Genomic DNA, 7799 nt, shown 5'->3' with positions numbered 1-7799 from the left:
GTACACTGCCCTGACCAGACAATGGCTGACTGTCATCAAGGCTTTCCTCTTCCTCTGGTGCAGACGCCTGATCCTTTATGTGCGTCAAACTTTGCATCAGCAGACACATTAGGGGGATGCTCATGCTTATTATGGCGTTGTCTGCACTAACCAGCCGTGTGCATTCCTCAAAACACTGAAGTACTTGACACATGTCTTGAATCTTCGACCACTGCACACCTGACAACTCCATGTCTGCCATCCTACTGCCTGCCCGTGTATGTGTATCCTCCCACAAAAACATAACAGCCCGCCTCTGTTCGCACAGTCTCTGAAGCATGTGCAGTGTTGAGTTCCACCTTGTAACAACGTCTATGATTAGGCGATGCTGGGGAAGGTTCAAAGAACGCTGATAGGTCTGCATACGGCTGGAGTGTACAGGCGAACGGCGGATATGTGCGCAAAGTCCACGCACTTTGAGGAGCAGGTCGGATAACCCCGGATAACTTTTCAGGAAGCACTGCACCACCAGGTTTAAGGTGTGAGCCAGGCAAGGAATGTGTTTCAGTTGGGAAAGGGAGATGGCAGCCATGAAATTCCTTCCGTTATCACTCACTACCTTGCCTGCCTCAAGATCTACAGTGCCCAGCCACGACTGCGTTTCTTGCTGCAAGAACTCGGACAGAACTTCCGCGGTGTGTCTGTTGTCGCCCAAACACTTCATAGCCAATACAGCCTGCTGACGTTTGCCAGTAGCTGCCCCATAATGGGAGACCTGGTGTGCAACAGTGGCAGCTGCGGATGGAGTGGTTGTGCGACTGCGGTCTGTGGACGAGCTCTCGCTTCTGCAGGAGGACGAGGAGGAGGAGGAGGAGGAGGGGGTGCGAACGGCTACAGCCAACTGTTTCCTAGACCGTGGGCTAGGCAGAACTGTCCCAAACTTGCTGTCCCCTGTTGACCCTGAATCCACCACATTTACCCAGTGTGCCGTGATGGACACGTAACGTCCCTGGCCATGCCTACTGGTCCATGCATCTGTTGTCAGGTGCACCTTTGTGCTCACAGATTGCCTGAGTGCATGGACGATGCGCTCTTTAACATGCTGGTGGAGGGCTGGGATGGCTTTTCTGGAAAAAAAGTGTCGACTGGGTAGCTCGTAGCGTGGTACAGCGTAGTCCATCAGGTCTTTGAAAGCTTCGCTTTCAACTAACCGGTAGGGCATCATCTCTAACGAGATTAGTCTAGCTATGTGGGCGTTCAAACCCTGTGTACGCGGATGCGAGGCTAAGTACTTCCTTTTTCTAACCATAGTCTCATGTAGGGTGAGCTGGACTGGAGAGCTGGAGATTGTGGAACTAGCGGGGTGTTATGGCTGGCAATCAGGCAACACAGCGTGCAGTAATCAGCGCACATACAGAGATCTGGCAATAACCCAAAACAATAGGACGAGCTCTGAGACGTGGAATCTCTGTAGACTGCAGTACCTGATCTATCCTCACACAACTGGAAGCAGCAGTGGATTGCGCCTATCCACTACCTATGCAACTCGGCACTGCCTGAGGAGCTGACTAGCCTGAAGATAGAAATACAAGCCTGACTTACCTCAGAGAAATACCCCAAAGGAATAGGCAGCCCCCACATATAATGACTGTTAGCAAGATGAAAAGACAAACGTAGGAATGAAATAGATTCAGCAAAGTGAGGCCCGATATTCTAGACAGAGCGAGGATAGCAAAGAGAACTATGCAGTCTACAAAAAACCCTAAAACGAAAACCACGCAAAGGGGCAAAAAGACCCACCGTGCCGAACTAACAGCACGGCGGTGCACCCCTTTGCTTCTCAGAGCTTCCAGCAAAAGATAATAACAAGCTGGACAGAAAAAACAGAAAAGAAACTAGAAGCACTTATCTAGCAGAGCAGCAGGCCCAAGGAAAGATGCAGTAGCTCAGATCCAACACTGGAACATTGACAAGGAGCAAGGAAGACAGACTCAGGTGGAGCTAAATAGCAAGGCAGCCAACGAGCTCACCAAAACACCTGAGGGAGGAAGCCCAGAGACTGCAATACCACTTGTGACCACAGAAGTGAACTCAGCCACAGAATTCACAACAGTACCCCCCCCTTGAGGAGGGGTCACCGAACCCTCACCAGAACCCCCAGGCCGACCAGGATGAGCCACATGAAAGGCACGAACAAGATCTGGGGCATGGACATCAGAGGCAAAAACCCAGGAATTATCTTCCTGAGCATAACCCTTCCATTTGACCAGATACTGGAGTTTCCGTCTAGAGACACGAGAATCCAAAATCTTCTCCACAATATACTCCAATTCCCCCTCCACCAAAACAGGGGCAGGAGGCTCCACAGATGGAACCATAGGTGCCACGTATCTCCTCAACAACGACCTATGGAATACATTATGTATGGAAAAGGAGTCTGGGAGGGTCAGACGAAAAGACACCGGATTGAGAATCTCAGAAATCCTATACGGACCAATAAAACGAGGTTTAAATTTAGGAGAGGAAACCTTCATAGGTATATGACGAGAAGATAACCAAACCAGATCCCCAACACGAAGTCGGGGTCCCACACGGCGTCTGCGATTAGCGAAAAGCTGAGCCTTCTCCTGGGACAAGGTCAAATTGTCCACTACCTGAGTCCAGATCTGCTGCAACCTGTCCACCACATTATCCACACCAGGACAGTCCGAAGACTCAACCTGTCCTGAAGAGAAACGAGGATGGAACCCAGAATTGCAGAAAAATGGAGAGACCAAGGTAGCCGAGCTGGCCCGATTATTAAGGGCGAACTCAGCCAACGGCAAAAATGACACCCAATCATCCTGGTCAGCGGAAACAAAACATCTCAGATATGTTTCCAAGGTCTGATTGGTTCGTTCGGTCTGGCCATTAGTCTGAGGATGGAAGGCCGAGGAAAAAGATAGGTCAATGCCCATCCTACCACAAAAGGCTCGCCAGAACCTCGAGACAAACTGGGAACCTCTGTCAGAAACAATATTCTCAGGAATGCCATGTAAACGAACCACATGCTGGAAGAACAAAGGCACCAAATCAGAGGAGGAAGGCAATTTAACCAAGGGCACCAGATGGACCATTTTAGAAAAGCGATCACAGACCACCCAAATGACAGACATCTTTTGAGAAACGGGAAGGTCAGAAATGAAATCCATCGAAATATGTGTCCAAGGCCTCTTCGGGACCGGCAAGGGCAAAAGCAACCCACTGGCACGTGAACAGCAGGGCTTAGCCCTAGCACAAATTCCACAGGACTGCACAAAAGCACGCACATCCCGTGACAGAGATGGCCACCAGAAGGATCTAGCAACCAACTCCCTGGTACCAAAGATTCCTGGATGACCGGCCAGCACCGAACAATGAAGTTCAGAGATAACTTTACTAGTCCACCTATCAGGGACGAACAGTTTCTCGGCCGGACAACGATCAGGTTTATTAGCCTGAAATTTCTGCAACACTCTCCGCAAATCAGGGGAGATGGCAGACACAATGACTCCTTCCTTGAGGATACTCGCCGGCTCAGATAACCCCGGAGAGTCGGGCACAAAACTCCTAGACAGAGCATCCGCCTTCACATTTTTAGAGCCCGGAAGGTATGAAATCACAAAATCAAAACGAGCAAAAAACAACGACCAACGGGCCTGTCTAGGATTCAAGCGCTTGGCAGACTCAAGATAAGTAAGGTTCCTATGATCAGTCAAAACCACCACGCGATGCTTAGCACCCTCAAGCCAATGACGCCACTCCTCGAATGCCCACTTCATGGCCAGCAACTCTCGGTTGCCCACATCATAATTACGCTCAGCAGCAGAAAATTTCCTGGAAAAGAAAGCACATGGTTTGAACACTGAGCAACCAGAACCTCTCTGTGACAAAACCGCCCCTGCACCAATCTCAGAAGCATCAACCTCGACCTGGAACGGAAGAGAAACATCAGGTTGACACAACACAGGGGCACAGCAAAAACGACGCTTCAACTCCTGAAAAGCTTCCACGGCAGCAGAAGACCAATTAACCAAATCAGCACCCTTCTTGGTCAAATCGGTCAATGGTCTGGCAATGCTAGAAAAATTACAGATGAAGCGACGATAAAAATTAGCAAAGCCCAGGAATTTCTGCAAACTTTTTAGAGATGTCGGCTGAGTCCAATCCTGGATGGCCTGAACCTTAACCGGATCCATCTCGATAGTAGAAGGGGAAAAGATGAACCCCAAAAATGAAACTTTCTGCACACCGAAGAGACACTTTGATCCCTTCACGAACAAGGAATTAGCACGCAGTACCTGGAAAACCATTCTGACTTGCTTCACATGAGACTCCCAATCATCTGAGAAGATCAAAATGTCATCCAAGTAAACAATCAAGAATTTATCCAGATACTCACGGAAAATGTCATGCATAAAAGACTGAAAAACAGATGGAGCATTGGCAAGTCCGAACGGCATCACCAGATACTCAAAATGACCCTCGGGCGTATTAAATGCCGTTTTCCATTCATCTCCCTGCCTGATTCTCACCAGATTATACGCACCACGAAGATCAATCTTAGTAAACCAACTAGCCCCCTTAATCCGAGCAAACAAGTCAGAAATCAATGGCAAGGGATACTGAAACTTAACAGTGATCTTATTAAGAAGGCGGTAATCAATACACGGTCTTAGCGAACCATCCTTTTTGGCTACAAAAAAGAACCCTGCTCCCAATGGTGACGACGATGGGCGAATATGTCCCTTCTCCAGGGACTCCTTCACATAACTGCGCATAGCGGTGTGTTCAGGTACGGACAAATTAAATAAACGACCCTTAGGGAATTTACTACCAGGAATCAAATCGATAGCACAATCACAATTCCTATGCGGAGGTAGGGCATCAGACTTGGACTCTTCAAATACATCCTGAAAGTCCGACAAGAACTCTGGGATGTCAGAAGGAATGGATGACGAAATAGACAAAAATGGAACATCACCATGTACTCCCTGACAACCCCAGCTGGTTACCGACATAGAGTTCCAATCCAATACTGGATTATGGGTTTGTAGCCATGGCAACCCCAACACGACCACATCATGCAAATTATGCAGTACCAAAAAGCGAATAACTTCCTGATGTGCAGGAGCCATGCACATGGTCAGCTGGGCCCAGTACTGAGGCTTATTCTTGGCCAGAGGTGTAGCATCAATTCCTCTCAACGGAATAGGACACCGCAAAGGCTCCAAGAAAAATCCACAACGTTTAGCATAATCCAAATCCATCAGATTCAGGGCAGCGCCTGAATCCACAAACGCCATGACAGAATATGATGACAAAGAGCACATTAAGGTAATGGACAAAAGGAATTTGGACTGTACAGTACCAATAACGGCAGAGCTATCGAACCGCCTAGTGCGTTTAGGACAATTAGAAATAGCATGAGTAGAATCACCACAATAGAAACACAGTCTGTTCAGACGTCTGTGTTCGTGCCGTTCTACTTTAGTCATAGTCCTGTCGCACTGCATAGGCTCAGGTTTACTCTCAGACAATACCGCCAGATGGTGCACAGATTTACGCTCGCGCAAGCGACGACCGATCTGAATGGCCAAGGACATAGACTCATTCAAACCAGCAGGCATAGGAAATCCCACCATTACATCCTTAAGAGCTTCAGAGAGACCCTTTCTGAACAAAGCCGCTAGTGCAGATTCATTCCACAGAGTGAGTACTGACCATTTTCTAAATTTCTGACAATATACTTCTACATCATCCTGACCCTGGCATAAAGCCAGCAGATTTTTCTCAGCTTGATCCACTGAATTAGGCTCATCGTAAAGCAATCCCAGCGCCTGGAAAAATGCATCAACATTACTCAATGCAGAATCTCCTGGTGCAAGAGAAAACGCCCAGTCCTGTGGGTCGCCGCGCAAAAAAGAAATAATAATCAAAACCTGTTGAATAGGATTACCAGAAGAATGAGGTTTCAAGGCCAAAAATAGCTTACAATTATTTCTGAAGCTCAGGAACTTAGTTCTGTCACCAAAAAACAAATCAGGAATCGGAATTCTTGGTTCTAGCATCGATTTCTGATCAATAGTATCTTGAATCTTTTGTACATTTACAACGAGATTATCCATTGAGGAGCACAGAGCCTGAATATCCATGTCCACAGCTGTGTCCTGAAGCACTCTAATGTCTAGGGGAAAAAAAAGACTGAAGACAGAGCTAAGAAAAAAAAATGATGTCAGGATTTCTTTTTTCCCTCTATTGGAAATCATTGAATGGCTCCTTGTACTGTTATGGCTGGCAATCAGGCAACACAGCGTGCAGTAATCAGCGCACATACAGAGATCTGGCAATAACCCAAAACAATAGGACGAGCTCTGAGACGTGGAATCTCTGTAGACTGCAGTACCTGATCTATCCTCACACAACTGGAAGCAGCAGTGGATTGCGCCTATCCACTACCTATGCAACTCGGCACTGCCTGAGGAGCTGACTAGCCTGAAGATAGAAATACAAGCCTGACTTACCTCAGAGAAATACCCCAAAGGAATAGGCAGCCCCCACATATAATGACTGTTAGCAAGATGAAAAGACAAACGTAGGAATGAAATAGATTCAGCAAAGTGAGGCCCGATATTCTAGACAGAGCGAGGATAGCAAAGAGAACTATGCAGTCTACAAAAAACCCTAAAACGAAAACCACGCAAAGGGGCAAAAGACCCACCGTGCCGAACTAACAGCACGGCGGTGCACCCCTTTGCTTCTCAGAGCTTCCAGCAAAAGATAATAACAAGCTGGACAGAAAAAACAGAAAAGAAACTAGAAGCACTTATCTAGCAGAGCAGCAGGCCCAAGGAAAGATGCAGTAGCTCAGATCCAACACTGGAACATTGACAAGGAGCAAGGAAGACAGACTCAGGTGGAGCTAAATAGCAAGGCAGCCAACGAGCTCACCAAAACACCTGAGGGAGGAAGCCCAGAGACTGCAATACCACTTGTGACCACAGAAGTGAACTCAGCCACAGAATTCACAACAGCGGGGGTGCCGGTGGACATGGCAGACTGAGAGACGGTGGGAGATGGTATTGTTGCCGCCGGTGCCCTAGATGCAGTGTTTCCTACTACGAAACTGGAGATTCCCTGACCCTGACTGCTTTGGCCTGGCAAAGAAACCTGCACAGATACTGCAGGTGGTGCAGAAAATGGTGGCCCTACACTGCCGGAAGGGATGTTGCGTTGATGAGTAGCTTCATTGGCCGAGGGTGCTACAACCTTAAGGGACGTTTGGTAGTTAGTCCAAGCTTGCAAATGCATGGTGGTTAAATGTCTATGCATGCAACTTGTATTGAGACTTTTCAGATTCTGCCCTCTGCTTAAGGTAGTTGAACATTTTTGACAGATTACTTTGTGCTGATCAATTGGATGTTGTTTAAAAAAATGCCAGACTGCACTCTTTCTAGCATCGGATACCTTTTCAGGCATTGCAGACTGAGCTTTAACCGGATGGCCACGCTGTCCTCCAACAGGTTTTGACTTTGCCACGCGTTTTGGCCAAGATACGGGCCCGGCAGATGGAACCTGTTGCGATGTTGATGCCTGCTGCGGCCCCTCCTCCTCCGCTTCAGAACTGCTGCCGCCTGCACCCTGTTCCCCCAATGGCTGCCAATCGGGGTCAAGAACTGGGTCATCTATTACCTCTTCTTGTAGCTCGTGTGCAACTTCGTCTGTGTCACCGTGTCGGTCGGTGGTATAGCGTTCGTGATGGGGCAACATAGTCTCATCAGGGTCTGATTCTTGATCAGCAC

This window comes from Ranitomeya imitator, chromosome 3, assembly GCF_032444005.1.
Source record: "Ranitomeya imitator isolate aRanImi1 chromosome 3, aRanImi1.pri, whole genome shotgun sequence".
Lineage (NCBI taxonomy): Eukaryota > Metazoa > Chordata > Amphibia > Anura > Dendrobatidae > Ranitomeya > Ranitomeya imitator.
The sequence above is the reverse complement of the archived record's forward strand: the minus strand, read 5'-3'. Positions refer to the sequence as shown.